Raw genomic sequence first — 22213 nt, forward strand, 5'->3', positions numbered from 1 at the left:
GTTAATCCTAACCTTTTGTCATTGAATGTCGTGTTACGCTTTTTCAATAAATTTGATACCTAAAACGATCAATTTGAATTCTTTTATTTTCCGCAAATAATCAAATTAATTGAATTACTCACTCGCACCTATTATTTTTTCCACCACTGTATGTGTAGTAAATAGTGTCATGCCAAAAGGAATAAATAATAGGTTCTTTTTTCGAGTTATACCAGTGTAGGAAACAGAGACCTGTTTACTTGAGTTCATTATTCATTTTTCGACAAAACGGCGTTCGGTCGAATTACCCTGGCGGTCAAATGGCGTTCGGGCAATGTTTCAATTTTTTGTAATAATTTTATTATCGAAATTTGATAAGAGTCCCTACTAAAATACTAGTTCTACTTATAAAACTGATGAATAGTGATCATCTATCCCTCGATTTATGATAGAAAAAAATAGAACGCTGAGCAGTAACGTTCCTTCGATCTTCATGTTGAACCGAGAGTTTATTAAATTGAATTTGAAAACTTTTCTCTTAAAAGGTATATCATGATTACATCACCACGGCAATCAGCACTAATTAAATCACTGACTGGCCTCTCTTTTGGAACCCCGCCTGGCAGCAAACTTTTCCCATTTCAATAACCAGGCCCAGCCTCACAACATCCAAACAAATTTTCCGCTTTCAGGTCCGACTGACCCTACTAGGAAAGTTTTTCTGTAGGGTGATGGGGTATAGGCTTCCGGCAGTGTTCGTTAGTTTTCGAATAATTTTAATGATTTTGAACCTTTTGACGAGAATCGGTTAGATGCCATAAATCTGAACTTTATAAACGTCCACCAGCACCAGACCAGACCATACTTTCGTCGGCCGGAGTTTGGTTTGTTGTTTGCTCCTACCACACAGGACATATTAATTAAGTAAGCAATTTCCTCTGTCAGCACGTTACACAATCTTCAGCGCAAACATCCTGGAGCAGTCCAAGCTGCAGTTCAGAAGACCATCAGAGGCAAAACGAAACATGCAAATCCCCACTACTGCCCTTCGGAGTCAAAATACTTGAGAGAAATGCAATTGCATTTCTCGGGACCTCACGGGGGTATCCACCCTCCGAAACATGGAAAACTGCTTGAAATTTTAATTTCCATCCATTCCGCCGGCCGAACGTCTGTCTGGCTCGGGCTGCATAAATTTCCACGATTGGATCGCGGCGCAGTTATTTCTGTTGCCATCTTAGTTCCAGTCCAGTAGAGTAGCACAGGAGCACAGGGGAATGCTGCTGCGGTTCCGTCCATGATTGGTTTTATGCAAATTTGTTTTGTCTGCTCTGGCAGGATGAAGGCTGTGGCTGACTGGCTGGCTGGAAAGTGGCCAGCAGCAAGCCTGCGAAGGATGTTGGCGCCTCAATGCCGGACACGGGGCGACTCGCTGACGAACATTTCCACCAGCCAGCAGCACTGGAGCGAATGGAAATGAATTAAAATATCAAAGCGAGGGCGGACGTTGATTGCAAGGATGGTTGTGCAGAAGTGAATTAAATTAAGAGGATTTGTTTCTATTTTTTGCAACTATTTTTAAGATTGACTGTGTATTTTTTATTTTCTTTTATACATGGCTGTTTGGATATGTACAAGCCTGAAAGTTATTGTTAGTTCATACTTTAACATGTTTGAAGCTGTGAAGAACATGCACTCATAGAGCATGCATGTGATTTACTAATTGGCGTTGAAATTAAGAAATACCATGTATCGCCACTAAATTAATGATACCCAGTAACAACTCCATTGCTGATTGGTTTTATTTGATTTTTATTACGGTTTTATTACAGCTATAACCAAAACTCACAATTTTATAACAAACCCATTGATGAAAGGTTTTATAGCATTCTTGAAGCTATCCATAAAACATTGAACAGTAAACAAAACTTTTCGGTTCCGGGTCATTTGGCCGAACGCCATTTGGCCGAATGCCGTTTAGCCGAACGCCATTTGGCCGAACGCCATTTGGCCGAATGCCATTTGGCCGAAAGGGTCATTTGGCCGAACGCCGTTTGGCCGAATGCCGTTTGGCCGAAAAAGGATGATGAACTTCAGTGATCTTGCCACTGTTTCCTATATCAGTATAACTCGAAAGAACAGCCTTTGATTCAAAGAAGGAAAAATCTCTGACAAAAATATTCCCAGTTTCAACGCCAACTAATCCCTTGATGGTAAAACTTGAAAGAATAGCCAATGATTAAAAGAAGGAAATATTTCTGATGATCATATTGGCTGCTAGAATGTTATCCAGAGTTTGCCCACGCCTCCAAATCCTTTTGATAATAATTCGGCCAAACGGCATTCGGCCAAACGACCCTTTCGGCCAAATGGCATTCGGCCAAATGGCGTTCGGCTAAACGACATTCGGCCAAACGGCATTCGGCCAAATGGCCGGACACCAAACTTTTCAAGCCAGAACACCAATGGTCGTCTTGCTTACGTTCGATTTTTGCGGGTCGCGGGGGCGTTTCAGGGGTTTCTCGGAAGTTTCTGGGGTTCTCAGGGGATTCCATGGGGATCAAAAAAGGGGTCCAGGGGAAGTTCCAGGAGGCCCCAGAGTCATTTCAGGAAGTGTCAGAAGTTCTCAGGGGCGTTTCAGAGGCTCTCAGGGGGTTTGAGGGATGTCTTAAGAGGCCTCATGGGTGCTTCAGAAGGACGAGGGGCATCCAAATGGCCAAAATTTAGTCTACGTGGTTTATGAACAGACCCATAAGTTGTTCCCGAATACCTAAAACCCTAATCTACGCTATTTCGGAATAAGTGCGTAAATGGGGGGGGGAGGCGTAAATTGAGCTTGTGCAAATTAAGTGAGCGTAAACTGATGCTTTCGTGTATTACACTCCCGTTCAAAAGTTTGGGGTCACCCCCTAAAAAACATGTCATTTTTTTAGGCCCATATCTCCGCCAATTTGCGTCCGATTTCAAAACCCTAGGTTTCATTCAAAAGATAATAAGTCAAAGAAACTTTGAACATGATTTAAAAAAAACTTTTTCAAAAAATTTTGTATGTAAACTTAACCCAAAGTTGTCAAATTTTCTAAAAAATGAATATAAACTTACGGCAGTGTCGTTGGAAGTTGGGTCGACCAAATTTTAAGATGAGAGCGGTAATATGACCCATTTTCTATTAGCTTTCAACTGCTTTTTACAGAACTTAGCTAAACAATCTAGAAAAAAAGTTATTAAGTAAATTAATCCTTGATGTCATCGACCAAAAGTTTGGGGTCACCCCTCAATATGATGTATCGGCCAAAAGTTTGGGGTCACTATCGTAAAACATGGAAAAGTGATTTGTTGATATCTTTGTTATCTTTCATTCAATTTTAATTCTTCTTGGCTCATTTGAAACAAAATGAATGATACTTACTGCATAGACATTGAACCACACATATTTGTTGAAATTTACATACTAAAACTTAACTCAAAGTTGCCTCATTTTTTGAAGCGTGGTAAAATGTGCTAACTTTACATAACATTTTAATATACAAAAATCGTTAAATACGTTAAGTTAAAGACATCAAACGTAAATTTAGTTAATTATCTTTGAAATGAGCCAAGAAGAATTAAAATTGAACTATAGATGACGAAGATATCACCAAATCACTTTTCCATGTTTTACGAAAGTGACCCCAAACTTTTGACCGATACATCATATTGAGGGGTGACCCCAAACTTTTGGTCGATGACATCAAGGATTAATTTACTTAATAACTTTTTTTCTAGATTTTTTTTTCTAAGTTCTGTAAAAAGCAGTTGAAAGCTAATAGAAAATGGGTCATATTACCGCTCTAATCTTAAAATTTGGTCGACCCAACTTCCAGCGACACTGCCGTAAGTTTATATTCGTTTTTTAGAAAATTTGGCAACTTTGGGTTAAGTTTACAGTCAGGTTTTTTTTTACGCGGGGGATACGTACCGCGTAAAAAAAAAACTCAGTTCAAAATTCGAAAAACCGCGTAAAAAAAGTCTCACCATTTCTCGACGAATCATGCAAAAATAAGACGATGAAATTTTTTTTTGTATGGAGTTTTCATTTACGCGGCCGCGTAAATGAAAACCGCGTAAAAAAAGACCTGACTGTACATACAAATTTTTTTGAAAAAGTTTCTTTTAAATCATGTTCAAAGTTTCTTTGACTTATTATCTTTTGAATGAAACCTAGAGTTTTGAAATTGGACGCAAATTTACGGAGATATGGGCCTAAAAAAATTACATGTTTTTGAGGGGGTGACCCCAAACTTTTGAACGGGAGTGTACATTTGAAATTGCTGCATGGATGCCTCCAAAAAAATTCTAAAAAATCCTATTAGAAAGCCTTTTACAGATAGGAATCGAGATAGGAATCAAGATTTTTGTAAGAACATGTTGCATGGATTGCATCAACAATTTCTTCATGAACTTCCTCAAGAATATCTCAAGAGTTTCTTACAGAAATTCCTCAAGATATGCCTCCAGCAATTTTTTTAAGAATGGATTAGAAATCCTTCCATGAGCCTATATTCTGGAAATCCTCCCTGGGATTTTTTAGAAAATCTTTTACGGATTCCGTTAGAAATTCGTTCAGTGATTCCTTAAAAAAATCTGAAATTCAAGAGCCCTTCTGAATTTCTCCAAAGTTTCCTTCGGAAATGCTTCCACGGATTCTTATGAGAATCCTTAAGTGGTTTATTATTAAATTTCTCCAAAATTTCCTTCGTGAATTTTTCCAGGTAATCTTCCAGCAATTTCTCCAAGGATTGCTTCAGAAATTTATCCAGTGATTCCTCCAGAGATTTTTCCAATGATTTCTTTATAAAGCTTTTGTAACCCCATTGATGGAGGAATTAAGGCATTGCGTTCAATAAGCTGATATTCCGTGGTGAATGTATTCATTTAGAAATTCTTGAAGCAATCTTCCAGGAATTGTTTCGATAACTAGTTTTAAACTAAATTAGGCATTCAACCAGCTGTTGCATCAGAATGGACTCTATAATAATTACTCTAGCTAGAGATTTCCAAAGATTCTTTTGAAAAAGTTTTATTCCATCAAAAAAAGCTATATGGATTCCTTCCCACGCTGCTGTGCCAATTAAGCCGTTGCGTCTAATAAGCTGATTTTTTTTGTGGCGATAAGATTCTTTAAGAAATTCTTCAAGAAATTTTCTTCGCATTGCTTCTGTTCCTGAGTCGACAACATCATTAAGTTTCTCATCCAAAATTGTATTCTTCAGCGGTCCCATTACTAATTTTTCAGATATTTCTATAAGAATTTCTCCTGGAATTTCTCCAAGGATTCCTTTGATCAGATCTTCAGAATTTCGGAAATTCTTGAGGATTTTTTTTCCTTCCAAAATGACTTCATCGATTCATCTAAGAATTCATCAAAGCCTCGGGCTGCAAATCTCTACAATAAATACACCCTAACCTCCTCCAGATATTATTCCAACAGATTTCACTAAAATTTGTCCAGAGATTTTTAAACAAACCCTTTAACTTAATCAAGAATTACTTTAGGAATTCCTCCAAGGCTTTCTTGAAAAAGTCTCTCTTGGATTCCTTTAACAATTCAAACACGGTTTGCTTCACAAAACTTTCTAGTGATTCCTTCAGAAATTTTTCCAATGATTCATTCGAAAGTTCCTCTTGCGATTTCTCCACAATTGCTTTCAGGGATTCGTACAGGTATTTCTGCAAGGATTCCTAAAGGAATAAAGAAAATCAATTTCTTCAAAGTATCCTTCAGAAATTCTTCCACGGATTCCTTAAGAGTAGCCTAGGCATACTTGATAAATTTCTCTAGTGATTCCTCCAGATTTTTTCAAACATTGCTTTAGAATACTATGTATGAATTGCTTCCAAAATTGCTTCAGGGATTTCTTTTCAACCTGTTAGGGTATTTAAGCCATTAAACCATTGTGTCCAATAAACTGAACATTTGTGCAGCGAAAAGATTCTTTTAGAAACTCATCAAGATACTTTCCATGGATTGCTTCGCAAATTATTCCAGGATTTCCAACATATAAACTGTTCCGAGAATTCTTTCAAGCGATTCCATCACAATTTCTTCAGATATTCCTGTAAAAAATTGCTTCTGAAATTGCTTCCACAATTCTTTTAGAAAATCTTCCTTGGATTCCATCAGACATTCTTCCAAGGATTTCTTAAGAAAAGCTTCAAAGGATTCCTTCAGAAAACTTTCCATAAATTCCTTCCAAATTTGATGCATGAATTTAGCTAGCGGGTCTCCAGTTAGCCCAGTGGTAGGTAAGGCTGTGGATCATCAATCCAGAAACGGCTGGTTCGATTCCCGTTCCGTCTGGGCAATTTTCTCAACTTCCTGGGCAAAGTGTATTATTGTGCTTCCCTCACAATATACAAGTTCTTGCAATGGCTGGCAAAGAAAGCCCTTCAATTAAATACTGTGGAAGTGCTCAACGAATACTAAGTTGAAGAGAGGTAGGCCAAGTTTTAGTTGGAACGTTGAGCCACAAAAGAAGAAGAAGATCCAGCTGAAAAATCCTCCTGATATTCTACCCATGAGTTTTTTGGAATTTCCTCCAGTAGATTGTACTAAAATTTAACTCGAATAAAAATAAATTAAAAAATTTAAAGTTACTCAGGGATTAATTCAGTCATTGCTTTAAGAATTTGTTCAAGAATTTCTTCAAGGATTTCCTTTAAAAGCTTCTTACGGATGCCTTAAAAAATCCTTCAGAAAATCTCTTGGTTATTACTCCAGGAAACACTTCAGAGCTTCCATCAAAAGTATTTCCAAGGATTATTTTCGAAAAAAAATCTTCCAGCGGTTTCTTCACAATTTCTTTCAGAGATTCGTACAAGTATTCCCTATTGAACTTCTGCAAGGTTTCCTTCTGTAGTTTCTGCAGGGAATCTATTGGAATTCCCAAATTTCAGGTTTTTTTTTTCGGGGATTACTTTAGGTATTCGTCCATGATTTATTCCAGTGAAAGAGTTTCCCTCAGGGATTATTTCGGGAATTGCTCTATGAACTTTCTCAGAAACTCCTCCGGAATTTCTCCTAAAGATATATCTAGAAATTTCTTCACAGATTGCTTCAAGAATGCATTCAAAAATTCCCCCAGAAATATTAGCTAATAATTTTTACAGGAGCCCTCTAAGAAGTTTCTTAAGAGAGTTTTTATATCAATTTATGTCTCCAGGTGTTCCTCAAGGGGTGACTCCAGCAATTTGTGCTAGGAAGTCCTCCCAAAAATCGTTCAGGAATTTTAGTAAAGGATTTCTCCGTAATGTTTTTGAAAGTATTTCGAGATATTCTTACAGTAATTCCACCAGAGGTTTGTCACCGAGTTTTTTTTTTTTTAATTTTCAGTTCTTTCAGTCTTTTAAGCAGCAACAACGAATGTTGCTTCGTAGTTCCTCCGAAGTTTCGACGTAGATTTAGTCTTCTTCAAGGCTTCGTTTTATTGTTTTTGTGAAGCCTCTAAATCATTGAAGAAGACGAAATGTACATCTAAACGTGGGAATATCGAAGCAATAGTCGTTTTGCTGCTTAAATTCAGTCTTTCGAAAATTTTCCAAAAATCAGCATATAACAGTTGACATCTATCATTTATTTTAAAGAAAATTCTTCTTAAATTTCTTCAGTTTGCTCCAGAGATTCAAAAATTTTTTCAAAAATTCCTTCCACGTATCCTTCAGAAATGCTTACAGATACTTCTGCAAGAATGCATCTAAGAATTCTTCCAGGAATGCTTGCAGGAATCCCTGCAGAAATTTCTCGAGGAATTCATCCAGAGATTCCTCAAATAATTCCTCCACGAATTATTCCAGAAGTTCCTCCAGTAATTCCTCCAGAAATTTCTTCAAAAATTTCTACAGGAATTACTCCAGAGATTCCTCAAATAATTCCTCCAGGGACTCCTATAAGGACTCCTTCAGGAATTCCTCCTGGCATTCCTGTAGGTTTTCCTCCAAATATTCCCGCAAGTATTCCTCCAGGAATTCTTCAAGGGATTACTTCAGAAAATTCTCCAGAAATTCCACTAGGGATTTCTCTAGCAAGAAATTCTCCAAGAAGTCATCCAGAAATATTCCCTAGTTTTCCTTTAGAAGTTCGTCCACTCCTCTCTCCTCTTCTTGGCGTAACGTCCTCACTGGGACAAAGCCTGCTTCTCAGCTTAGTGTTCTATGAGCACTTCCACAGTTTTTAACTGAGAGCTTCCTCTGCCAATGACCATTTTGCATGTGTATATCGTGTGGCAGGCACGAAAATACTCTATGCCCAAGGAAGTCAAGGAAATTTCCATTACGAAAAGATCCAGGACTGACCGGGAATCGAACCCGTCACCCTCAGCATGGTCATACTGAATACCCGTGCGTTTACCGCCTCGGCTATATGGGCCCACTAATATAATCATTAATCCATCCATGAATGCCTTCAAGTATACCCTCTGCAGCTCTTGCAAAGGAATTTCTTCAGAAATTCGACATGCTAGAAAATATCCAGAGATTCATCTTCTCCACAAAATCCTAAAAAAATATATCCATGCATTTCTTCAGGAACTCCTCCAGAGATTTCTCTAGGAGTTTTTCCAGAGATGTTTTGAGGGTGTCCCTTTAAAATCTCAGCAAACATTTTTGCTGTACAAGAGTTGAACAAACTACTCTAAAGCAAACTTTAGCAAACTGTTATTCAGTTAGTTCAGTTGCTTGTGATGTCCTGCAGAGATTCTCCCAAAAATTTGTCAAGCAATTTCTATAGAAATTCCCCTAGGAATGCTTCAAGGGTTTCCTCCAACAATTGTTTTAGTATTTATCGTACGATTTCTTCAGAAATTCCCCAAGGGAATAAGCACAACGCTGAATAGTGAAGAACAGGTGAGCTTTTTTCATCATACTGTACAAAATATAACACACTATGGGGGATTCCCATACAAGCAGGCGGACAAAAATATTTTCGTCATATTTTCGAGGATTTATTAGTATTCTGTAGTTGGTACGACTAAAATATATTGTTTATGAACATTTTTAAACATCACGACCAAGTTTTGAAAAGGGCGTATTTTGAATATGGTTAAATAACTGATAATATATAAAAAGTTTGAATTTGTTTTATTTTTTAAATTTTTATTTTGTTTTCTTTTGTGCTTTGAATGATCAACACTATTGTGTAGTTACTTTCAAAAATGAATTCCAAGGGAATTTGCTTAGAATGTTTGGAATCGTCGTTTAATCTCAAGGGGTGCGCCGGGGCGGTCTCGTGCGTAAAAAAAAAACGCTGAATCTCCCACGACCGCAATTTGCTGCCGCATTTCGCATACAAAATCATTAGAGTAGACCTAAAGCTTGACCATAAACTGATTTTGAGCCTGGGAATGTTTGGGAAAAAAAGATGCCGATTATCAAAATTTGAATCTCATGTCTTTTTCAACTTCTTCTTCTTGTACCTTTTTTCATACAATGGTTCAATTATTTCATAAAACCACGTGTTTGTTGGAATGCTTGCTTCATTATTTTACCAATGATGTATTGAAACCAATAGATAATGATGATAATAATTAGAAAATATCGATTTGAAATTATGTGTTGTTTTTTTTTGCGAAAATTACATTTTTTAGCTTTACTCATCTTTGGTACTCAATATCTTTGTAACTACATCAGCTAGAAACTTGAAATTCTAGATTTCTCTTAGTTTATATTCAGGGTGGCCACTAAATATCAGTTTTGAAATTCCCGTCTTTTTCCCGGTTTTCCCGGTACGATTTCTGAAATTTTCCCGGTTTTTAAAATGCACATTTTTTTAGTAGGTAACGCCCAATTTTCGTATCATATGAATGATAAGTACCATGTAAAAATGCACTTGCAATCTTGTAAACACTATGTACTAGATATTTATAGTTTAATATTATTCTTGACGTAATGCATCTATGGAAAAAAAATGGAAGTAACTACCAATGATGACATAAAAGGCGTATGCTACACAATTACTTACATATTTTCATTCAGCTCCAAATAGTGCATAATTCAAGCTTTCCCTCACTCACTTATTTTCTTGTACTTAAAAAAAAAACAAGTGTAGAAGTGGTAGCTAACTATGACAGATCTATAATAGGTAAGATGTGCATATAAAATCAGCAAAGGTCGCACTCGATTATGCGGAACATAGAGGATAATCGAACCATTTTTTTTTTATTTTATTCATAGGTGCCCTAACGCAACGCAACTTTATTGGTGTTGTTTCCGGGGATTCCTCCAGGATGTCCAACTGAGTATTCCCCTAAAAACTTACATCTGGAGATTCTTACAAAATTTTGTCCATGATTTCATCTTTCGATTACTCCAAAAAAACTATCTTGGATTTCTTCAGTAACTTCTGTTAGCGATTCCACCTTGTATACCTTTTGTGGATTCCTGTAGATTCCTTAACCGTCCATAACTAGCGCGGTTGGCCACCACCGCCAGCACCACGCTAATACTGAACACAAAAAGCAAGATTTTTTCAACGTGTTGTACAAAACACAACAGCACGATCGCTCGAGGGTTAATGGATTTATTCTGGAAGAGGTTCCTTTAGAGAATTTAGGATTTCTGTTGGAAATTAGGGAATAGAATTTTGGTCTGTGATCATGAAATCGATGTAGGGATTTGTCCTGGAACTCTTGAAGGATTCCCAAAAGAAGCTCCCATATATCTAGAAGGTTTTCCAAGGAACTTTAGGAAGTTTTCTCGAAAGAAAAAACTACTACAAAAGTTTGATTTTCAGGATTCTGGAGTATTTCTAGAAATATTTACCGTAAAGTTTTTGTAAGAAATCCCAGGAGGGCTCCCACAAGGAACTCCTGGATGATTTGCAGAGAGAACTTCTAGATGATGCCCAAAAGCAACTCCTGGAGGACTTTTATAAGCAAGTCCTGGAGGTTTCCAAGAACAAACTCCTGGAGAGTGCCTAAGAAGAACTCTTGAAGGAAACACAGTAAGAAACAATGGAGAAATTCCAGAAGCAAATATAAAACAAAGATAAAATTCAGCAAAATCTCTTGGAAGTTTTCAAAATCAAAGTTTCAGAAGGAAATCCAGCTGCGCACAAGTACCAAAAAGATCTCCTGCAGGAATCCTGCAACGAACTCGTGGAGATGGATGAGTCAGAGAATGATTTCCTGGAGAAATACCAGAAGATACTCTGTATAGAATCCCAGAAAGAACTCCCGATTGATGTCTAAAAAAAGCTTTCGGAGGAATTCCAGAAGAAAAACCTAGGGAACCCCCTAGGCAAAATGGCACAAATGTCCCAAATGGAGGATAACGTGCCTCTGGAGCCGGCCTTCTGATAGGGAACCCCCAGAGGGAGCTCCAGGAAGAAAAAGTAAGATTTTCTGAAGGAATTTCAAAAAAAAAAGAAATCTTGATGAATCTTGAAAACAAATCCTCAATAAATTTCCAGAGGTTGTCTTGGGTAAAACCCAGATTCTTGATTATAATTTTCTTATCTAATAAGATTCCTGATGAAATTTCGAAAAGAATCCCCGGAAAAAAATCCAGAACTAATTTAAGAAAGAACACGGGTTAATCCAGAAAGAAACTTCCGAAAAAACTCATATGAAAGAAACTCTTTCCTCAAAAAAATCTCATCGAATTCCAAGAGATAATGAAGCGGTACAAAAACCTAGAAGAATTCTAGAAGAAAATTCTTGGAGAATCCCAAGTTCGGTTCTAACCATTTGGAGCCGGATAATTTCGCCACTGCTGCCGCAACCTCGCTGGCCTCTAATACGCTTGTTATCTTGTTATGCTAGGTATCATCGCCGGGGTTCTATTGACTCTCCTCCTCCTCCTCTTCTTGGCGTAACGTCCTTACTGGGACAAAGCCTGCTTCTCAGCTTAGTGTTCTATGAGCACTTCCTTACCACAATATTCCTAAATAATGGACGCAGTGGTTAAAAAGGCTCTACAGATGAGGATAAAAAAAAAATGAGCACTTCCACAGTTATTAACTGAGAGCTTCCTCTGCCAATGACCATTTTGCATGTGTATATCGTGTGGCAGGCACGAAGATACTCTATGCCCAAGGAAGTCAAGGAAATTTCCTTTACGAAAAGATCCTGGACCGACCGGGAATCGAACCCGTCACCCTCAGCATGGTCTTGCTGAATACCCGTGCGTTTACCGCCTCGGCTATATGGGCCCTTCATATGTAAAATAAACGTTGAGAAAGAATTTTTCAATTGTTTTTTTCTCATTGGAAAAAATACACTTCTTCATACATTTTTGGAAATTTTGCTAAAATTTAAGGAGATCGTCCCCAAAACTCGCCAATATCTTGAATTTCATCAGTCTGACCCAAAACCTGTATTCAGATGATCGAATGGTATTATATTCCGCTTTTAGTTTATGGAAAAAGATTTAAAATTAGTTGAACAAAACGCAGGATATTTGAATTTTATTAAATTAAAACTCAAAAACTGTTCTACTTTTAATTTTTTGAAGCACGGTTTCGAAATCAGCGCTAAATTATGCTTCAAAAATATTGGTCGTTGACAGAAGTTCAAGACTTTCGTTTTATTTTGTAAACTAGTGTAATTTTACAGGGATGCGTACATGAGGCAAGAAATTCTCCAAGTTGTCATCCAGAAATATTTCCCCAATTTTCTCCAAGACATCCTTTAGAAGTTCATCCACGGATTTGATAATGAATCCATCCATGAATCCCTTGAAGTATACCCTCTGCAGCTCTTGCAAAGGAATTTTTTCAGAAATTCGACATGCTGGAATGTATCCAGAGATTCATCTTCTCCATGAAATCCTTCAAGAAGTTATCCATGCATTTTTTCAGGAACTCCTCCAGAGATTCTTCTAGGAGTTTTTCCAGAGATGTTGTGACAGTGTTCCTTTAGAATCCCAACAAACATTTTTGCTATACAAGAGTGGAACAAGCTACTCTTACGCAAACTGTTATTCAGCCAGTTCAGTTGCTTGGGATATCCTTCAGGGATTCTCAAAAAAAGTGTCAAGCAATTCCTTCAGAAATTCCCCCAGGAATGCTTCAAGGGTTTCCTCCAACAAATGTTTTAGGATTTATCCTAGGATTCCTTCAGGAATCAGCACATCGCAGAACTGTGTAGAACAGGCGAGCTTTTCCAGGTGAGGGTCAAATAATACTTTCAGAATATAATGTGATCATATTCAATTTTATCGTGTTGAGTTTATTTATGGCTGGCAGACTAAATTTGCTAAGAGTGCTCGCCCACCCCTCTGACCGAAAAGCTGTCTACGCCCTTGCCAGCAACGGTTCGGATGGGATCGAACAACATATCGTTTTGAGATTCAATGAAAGCAATGAAGCATTAATTTGATGTTGTTCAAATTCTTGTCATAATTATTCTGCATTTACATCTGTGACGTTGAATACAAGAGTTCTGTTGTTATTTGTATCAAAACATGTTCCAATAGCTTTCAGCAAATATTTACGTCATAACAACTCAAACCGTAAGATTCGAGACACAAAAAAGACGCTTTTTATTTAACTTTTCTTCGCCCTACTTCTCGCAGCTTTGCACCATACCATCGTCAGTATTATTACCCAGATTCACCCAGCAGACAGAGGCAGCTTTCCTCCTCCGCTTATTCAAACACAGCAACACAGCAACAGCGAACGAATCTTATTCAAATTTCCCCATCCTTTCTGTGTTCAATCTCTTCCAGGAACGGATCTGGTCCAAGGAAAAAAGGTCCACGCGCTCCAGCGATTTCCTACGAATCTCGGCGGAGGTAGCTCAGCTTTAGTAGCGCCATCAGCTCCAGTCTCGGGTATAAAATCAAATAAAAGCAAGCGAAACTTTTCCCTATTGAAGCGCAAGTAGGAGGTATGCACAATCTCTGCCACGGCCACTCCACCTGCTGATCGCGACGGCGACTGTCTTAAATTTCAAACGACCACCACCACCGGCTCCGGTGGAAAAGTTTCGCAGCACAAATCTGAGTGCTGTTGGTCTGGTGTATCAAAAGTACCTTGGACGCAGTAGCAGCAGCAGCAGAAGTCCACGCCGCACAGACAGAAGCAAAACGAGGGAAAAAATCGAATCGGTAAGGAAAAAAGTTCATATCGTGACAAAGTTTTCCTCAGCTGTCGGCGGAAGTGACAACTGATCCTGAAATCTGGTCCAAGTAAAAGTTTCCTTCCTTCGTGGGAGGGGTCGTTCCACGTTTGAATCGTGACAGAAAATAGAAAATAACCATTGGAAATAAAAAATCGAAAATAAACAGATGGAAATAAACAAGATAGAAGATATAAGATAGAAAATAGAAGATAGAAGATAGAAGATAGAAGATAGAAGATAGAAGATAGAAGATAGAAGATAGAAGATAGAAGATAGAAGATAGAAGATAGAAGATAGAAGATAGAAGATAGAAGATAGAAGATAGAAGATAGAAGATAGAAGATAGAAGATAGAAGATAGAAGATAGAAGATAGAAGATAGAAGATAGAAGATAGAAGATAGAAGATAGAAGATAGAAGATAGAAGATAGAAGATAGAAGATAGAAGATAGAAGATAGAAGATAGAAGATAGAAGATAGAAGATAGAAGATAGAAGATAGAAGATAGAAGATAGAAGATAGAAGATAGAAGATAGAAGATAGAAGATAGAAGATAGAAGATAGAAGATAGAAGATAGAAGATAGAAGATAGAAGATAGAAGATAGAAGATAGAAGATAGAAGATAGAAGATAGAAGATAGAAGATAGAAGATAGAAGATAGAAGATAGAAGATAGAAGATACAAGATACAAGATAGAAGATAGAAGATAGAAGATAGAAGATAGAAGATAGAAGATAGAAGATAGAAGATAGAAGATAGAAGATAGAAGATAGAAGATAGAAGATAGAAGATAGAAGATAGAAGATAGAAGATAGAAGATAGAAGATACAAGATACAAGATAGAAGATAGAAGATAGAAGATAGAAGATAGAAGATAGAAGATAGAAGATAGAAGATAGAAGATAGAAGATAGAAGATAGAAGATAGAAGATAGAAGATAGAAGATAGAAGATAGAAGATAGAAGATAGAAGATAGAAGATAGAAGATAGAAGATAGAAGATAGAAGATAGAAGATAGAAGATAGAAGATAGAAGATAGAAGATAGAAGATAGAAGATAGAAGATAGAAGATAGAAGATAGAAGATAGAAGATAGAAGATAGAAGATAGAAGATAGAAGATAGAAGATAGAAGATAGAAGATAGAAGATAGAAGATAGAAGATAGAAGATAGAAGATAGAAGATAGAAGATAGAAGATAGAAGATAGAAGATAGAAGATAGAAGATAGAAGATAGAAGATAGAAGATAGAAGATAGAAGATAGAAGATAGAAGATAGAAGATAGAAGATAGAAGATAGAAGATAGAAGATAGAAGATAGAAGATAGAAGATAGAAGATAGAAGATAGAAGATAGAAGATAGAAGATAGAAGATAGAAGATAGAAGATAGAAGATAGAAGATAGAAGATAGAAGATAGAAGATAGAAGATAGAAGATAGAAGATAGAAGATAGAAGATACAAGATACAAGATACAAGATAGAAGATAGAAGATAGAAGATAGAAGATAGAAGATAGAAGATAGAAGATAGAAGATAGAAGATAGAAGATAGAAGATAGAAGATAGAAGATAGAAGATAGAAGATAGAAGATAGAAGATAGAAGATAGAAGATAGAAGATAGAAGATAGAAGATAGAAGATAGAAGATAGAATATATAAGATAGAAAATAGAAGATAGAAGATAGAAGATAGAAGATAGAAGATAGAAGATAGAAGATAGAAAATAGAAGATAGAAGATAGAAGATAGAAGATAGAAGATAGAAGATAGAAGATAGAAGATAGAAGATAGAAGATAGAAGATAGAAGATATAAGATAGAAGATAGAAGATAGAAGATAGAAGATAGAAGATAGAAGATAGAAGATAGAAGATAGAAGATAGAAGATAGAAGATAGAAGATAGAAGATAGAAGATAGAAGATAGAAGATAGAAGATAGAAGATAGAAGATAGAAGATAGAAGATAGAAGATAGAAGATAGAAGATAGAAGATAGAAGATAGAAGATAGAAGATAGAAGATAGAAGATAGAAGATAGAAGATAGAAGATAGAAGATAGAAGATAGAAGATAGAAGATAGAAGATAGAAGATAGAAGATAGAAGATAGAAGATAGAAGATAGAAGATAGAAGATAGAAGATAGAAGATAGAAGATAGAAGATAGAAGATAGAAGATAGAAGATAGAAGATAGAAGATAGAAGATAGAAGATAGAAGATAGAAGATAGAAGATAGAAGATAGAAGATACAAGATACAAGATAGAAGATAGAAGATAGAAGATAGAAGATAGAAGATAGAAGAACGAAAATAGAAGATAGAATATAGAAGATAGAAGATAGAAGATAGAAGATAGAAGATAGAAGATAGAAGATAGAAGATAGAAGATAGAAGATAGAAGATAGAAGATAGAAGATAGAAGATAGAAGATAGAAGATAGAAGATAGAAGATAGAAGATAGAAGATAGAAGATAGAAGATAGAAGATAGAAGATAGAAGATAGAAGATAGAAGATAGAAGATAGAAGATAGAAGATAGAAGATAGAAGATAGAAAATAGAAGATAGAAGATAGAAGATAGAAGATAGAAGATAGAAGATAGAAGATAGAAGATAGAAGATAGAAAATAGAAGATAGAAGATAGAAGATAGAAGATAGAAGATAGAAGATAGAAGATAGAAGATAGAAGATAGAAGATAGAAGATAGAAGATAGAAGATAGAAGATAGAAGATAGAAGATAGAAGATAGAAGATAGAAGATAGAAGATAGAAGATAGAAGATAGAAGATAGAAGATAGAAGATAGAAGATAGAAGATAGAAGATAGAAGATAGAAGATAGAAGATAGAAGATAGAAGATAGAAGATAGAAGATAGAAGATAGAAGATAGAAGATAGAAGATAGAAGATAGAAGATAGAAGATAGAAGATAGAAGATAGAAGATAGAAGATAGAAGATACAAGATACAAGATACAAGATAGAAGATAGAAGATAGAAGATAGAAGATAGAAGATAGAAGATAGAAGATAGAAGATAGAAGATAGAAGATAGAAGATAGAAGATAGAAGATAGAAGATAGAAGATAGAAGATAGAAGATAGAAGATAGAAGATAGAAGATAGAAGATAGAAGATAGAAGATAGAAGATAGAAGATAGAAGATAGAAGATAGAAGATAGAAGATAGAAGATAGAAGATAGAAGATAGAAGATAGAAGATAGAAGATAGAAGATAGAAGATAGAAGATAGAAGATAGAAGATAGAAGATAGAAGATAGAAGATAGAAGATAGAAGATAGAAGATAGAAGATAGAAGATAGAAGATAGAAGATAGAAGATAGAAGATAGAAGATAGAAGATAGAAGATAGAAGATAGAAGATAGAAGATAGAAGATAGAAGATAGAAGATAGAAGATAGAAGATAGAAGATAGAAGATAGAAGATAGAAGATAGAAGATAGAAGATAGAAGATAGAAGATAGAAGATAGAAGATAGAAGATAGAAGATAGAAGATAGAAGATAGAAGATAGAAGATAGAAGATAGAAGATAGAAGATAGAAGATAGAAGATACAAGATACAAGATAGAAGATAGAAGATAGAAGATAGAAGATAGAAGATAGAAGAACGAAAATAGAAGATAGAATATAGAAGATAGAAGATAGAAGATAGAAGATAGAAGATAGAAGATAGAAGATAGAAGATAGAAGATAGAAGATAGAAGATAGAAGATAGAAGATAGAAGATAGAAGATAGAAGATAGAAGATAGAAGATAGAAGATAGAAGATAGAAGATAGAAGATAGAAGATAGAAGATAGAAGATAGAAGATAGAAGATAGAAGATAGAAGATAGAAGATAGAAGATAGAAGATAGAAGATAGAAGATAGAAGATAGAAGATAGAAAATAGAAGATAGAAGATAGAAGATAGAAGATAGAAGATAGAAGATAGAAGATAGAAGATAGAAGATAGAAAATAGAAGATAGAAGATAGAAGATAGAAGATAGAAGATAGAAGATAGAAGATAGAAGATAGAAGATAGAAGATAGAAGATAGAAGATAGAAGATAGAAGATAGAAGATAGAAGATAGAAGATAGAAGATAGAAGATAGAAGATAGAAGATAGAAGATAGAAGATAGAAGATAGAAGATAGAAGATAGAAGATAGAAGATAGAAGATAGAAGATAGAAGATAGAAGATAGAAGATAGAAGATAGAAGATAGAAGATAGAAGATAGAAGATAGAAGATAGAAGATAGAAGATAGAAGATAGAAGATAGAAGATAGAAGATAGAAGATAGAAGATAGAAGATAGAAGATAGAAGATAGAAGATAGAAGATACAAGATACAAGATAGAAGATAGAAGATAGAAGATAGAAGATAGAAGAACGAAAATAGAAGATAGAATATAGAAGATAGAAGATAGAAGATAGAAGATAGAAGATAGAAGATAGAAGATAGAAGATAGAAGATAGAAGATAGAAGATAGAAGATAGAAGATAGAAGATAGAAGATAGAAGATAGAAGATAGAAGATAGAAGATAGAAGATAGAAGATAGAAGATAGAAGATAGAAGATAGAAGATAGAAGATAGAAGATAGAAGATAGAAGATAGAAGATAGAAGATAGAAGATAGAAGATAGAAGATAGAAGATAGAAGATAGAAGATAGAAGATAGAAGATAGAAGATAGAAGATAGAAGATAGAAGATAGAAGATAGAAGATAGAAGATAGAAGATAGAAGATAGAAGATAGAAGATAGAAGATACAAGATAGAAGATACAAGATACAAGATAGAAGATAGAAGATAGAAGATAGAAGATAGAAGATAGAAGATAGAAGATAGAAGATAGAAGATAGAAGATAGAAGATAGAAGATAGAAGATAGAAGATAGAAGATAGAAGATAGAAGATAGAAGATAGAAGATAGAAGATAGAAGATAGAAGATAGAAGATAGAAGATAGAAGATAGAAGATAGAAGATAGAAGATAGAAGATAGAAGATAGAAGATAGAAGATAGAAGATAGAAGATAGAAGATAGAAGATAGAAGATAGAAGATAGAAGATAGAAGATAGAAGATAGAAGATAGAAGATAGAAGATAGAAGATAGAAGATAGAAGATAGAAGATAGAAGATAGAAGATAGAAGATAGAAGATAGAAGATAGAAGATAGAAGATAGAAGGTTACTTTCCGGATAAAAAAGGAATTTTTATATAGCTATTTTTAAAAAAGGGCATTAAAGTTAATAATTTTCAAGAAGATTTTTGGTTGGCATTGCTTATTCTCAATTGTATTGCCATTCGACATGGAACGACGACCCTTCCAACAAAAGCAAACACAGCCGAGAGCAAACTCCGTTTTGCAACTTGTTCTAGCGAATAATCCAGTTGCAAAATAAATTGATTTTTCCCTACTTGCCTCTACCATTTCTATTTTCACAGAGGTGCTAATACACCGCCAGACAGACGGACACTGTACATACCATACACACCATCATCATTATTGGAACCAACCAAACGGTCGAAGCTCTCGAGCACGTGCAATCACTCAGTGAGCTTATTATACCCCACAATATCGAGAGGCCGCCCGCCCTATTCCAAGCATTCCGTGAACACACGTGGTGCTCTTGAAAAAAAAAAAGAAAATAGAAAATCAACATAAAGGACCAAACAAGCGGAAGCCCACCGATCGTAAATCGAACAGCCGTGCCGTGCTCTTTTGGCTCCTCAAGAGGAAGTGCAAATCCTCACCCACCACACTGCCACACTTGTGAAGGAAAAGCGACGACGGACAGGACTGCGATGCCGGTCGAATCACAGCGGAACCAAATGGAGAAGCAATAAACACCCGGGGAAAGGTAAGGACTGTATTCGAGAAAAAATGGATACCGAAACGTGTCTTGAATTGTTTGATATCTGCAGAAGAACTGGAAAATTTTACATATTTAGCTATACATTGGATTGCCACAAAAGTTCAGTTAATTGGAAGCAGAGTCATAATTGCCCCAACAGCAATTATCCCGCTGCAGCGAGATATGAGAAAAAATACAATGAATAACAAAATTAGAGTAGGTAAATCTCATATGCAAAACCAAGGAACATCATGCCGAAGAAGACGAAAATAAAAGAAGAAGATTAAAGTTTGCCATTAAAATTGAATTTCTGAATGGCAAAATTTGTTATTGATTTGTTGGGAATAAATAAGAGCTAAAAGAACAAAAAGAATAACTGACTTTGTACCGAAAAAAACTTATTAATTACTAATTCTATCATTATGAGAACAAACCAAGGACAAAATATGTTAAAATGCAAAATAACTGAACTAGTTATTATTTTGTTATTAAGAACAAAGTAAGTACAAAGTTAGATATTCCTCAAAAAATCATCGTAATTGTGTCCTTTTTTTTATTTTTTTTTGTCCTTGTATAGAGAAAACAATTTACCCTGCAATGTTCTATTCTTAACCTTCTTCGTCCATTGGCTTGCGCTCACCTCGCTGGCCTAGTGCACGTTAAGGGGTCATAATGACGCATTGGGGTCGACGACGAAGGTTAAGGTAAAATTTGATATTCTTTACCACCAAGGCAAAAATTAAAAAAAAAAGTTCATGAATTCTTCATGAAGAGCTTAAAACAACATGTGAAAAGCATAATATGATATCATATCAAAATATGCCATTTTTATGCCATTAATCAAATGATTTAAAAATTGGAAGAATAACTACTGAATGATTCGATGGTTTGATGAACCATCTCAGTTTTGGCACTTCTCGAGCAGGAGAAAATAGCTGAAGAATAACTACAACCTACAACCTGAATAATAATCGACGATTTTTCCATACAAATAGTGATTTTTCCATATTTTAATAATACCTCAAGCAGTCCTCAACACCAAATCAATAACTCATTGAGGTATCGTATAAATATCTACAAAATACCAAAATAAGTTATTTTCAATACCTAAATAACCGACCAATACCTTGTCTTGGTATAATACCTGACTTTGGTATTCTCCAGTTATGTGTCAGTTATTCATTCCTTTTCGGGTTATTAAGAACAACATAATAACAAAATTTGAATTTTGGTTATTCTAATGGTACTTTTGATATTCGTTTGCAATTACATTCCATCCAGAAAAGTTTTAAGATTGTTTTTTTTTTGTTATTGAAATAAACAGCTTAAAACACTCTTCTTTTGGTTGACAAGCGAATAACTAATTTTGTTATTGTTCTGTTTTCAATAACTCAATGGCATATTTTGCAATTCTCAACCTTTTTCTTTTGTTGGTTTGCCATTGTATCGTCAAAGTTTGCCATTCTTTAGTTATTTCATTGAACAATGTCAGTTATTATTTTTGCCTTTTTGTCACTTATTTCAAAGAAACCAATGGCAAATTTTGCCATTCAGTAATTCTTTTTAAATGGTAAAACTTGGCAATCCCGGGCAGATAACTCGGTTTTAGTAAAAGTGATTACAAATAAATAAAATGCATTTTTTTTTCAATTTCCACGAGAGTTTATGATTGGCACTTATGCTGTGAACAACTGTAATGAAATAATAACTACACTTAAGTTTACCTACATAAACCAAGATACGAACTCGAGACCCGTCGATTGCCAGCCGCATGCCTTCCTATCTGCGCCATCCTAGAGATGACGAATTGAAGCGCTCAAATCAAAACATAAACTTTCCATATGGTTTAATAATGATCACACTTCGACACCTATTCACCAGTGGTGAATTATCATAGAACATTATGGTTAACAACCGAACAACACATTAATTCAGCTGCTGTTCAGTAAAAAACACGTCTGTATAACCCTCCTAAGATGTTAGGTTTTTCGTACCATGATGGCGTAGCGCACGTTCATCATGCCTATCTGGGTCATATTGACCCCAACATCCTACTAGGGTTAATCCTGTACTCTAAGTAGAAGTATGATAAACTATTTTGTAAAGGCATGACTGCGAGTCGAATAAAAATCTTACTAAACGCTTGAAAAACATTTTAAATTATCATTGTCAATACCGATACGAATGGTTTAACATTGGCTACTTTTTCAATTGAAAAAGCATTTGTTTAGTAATGTGTACATCATAATTTTAGCTCAGCTATCATTACTATTATAGAGCAACAATTCAGCATGCAT

General features: G+C 35.3%; 1 protein-coding gene across 2 annotated transcripts in view; it reads left to right on the forward strand.

The window, feature by feature from the left end:
* LOC115256185 (ubiquitin-conjugating enzyme E2Q-like protein 1) overlaps window positions 1-22213 on the forward strand; it is a 345390-nt gene that overhangs the window by 302400 nt on the left and 20777 nt on the right. The window contains exons 3-4 of one of the 2 annotated variants that reach the window (XM_062850507.1): window positions 13681-14061; window positions 19507-19922. The exons of the other annotated variant lie outside the window; for it this stretch is intronic. The gene's annotated coding sequence lies outside the window, so the exon portion shown is untranslated. The remainder of the gene's footprint in view (window positions 1-13680; window positions 14062-19506; window positions 19923-22213) is intronic. 2 annotated transcript variants of the gene reach the window in all.

Source organism: Aedes albopictus, chromosome 2 (assembly GCF_035046485.1).
Source record: "Aedes albopictus strain Foshan chromosome 2, AalbF5, whole genome shotgun sequence".
In the NCBI taxonomy this organism is placed as follows: domain Eukaryota; kingdom Metazoa; phylum Arthropoda; class Insecta; order Diptera; family Culicidae; genus Aedes; species Aedes albopictus.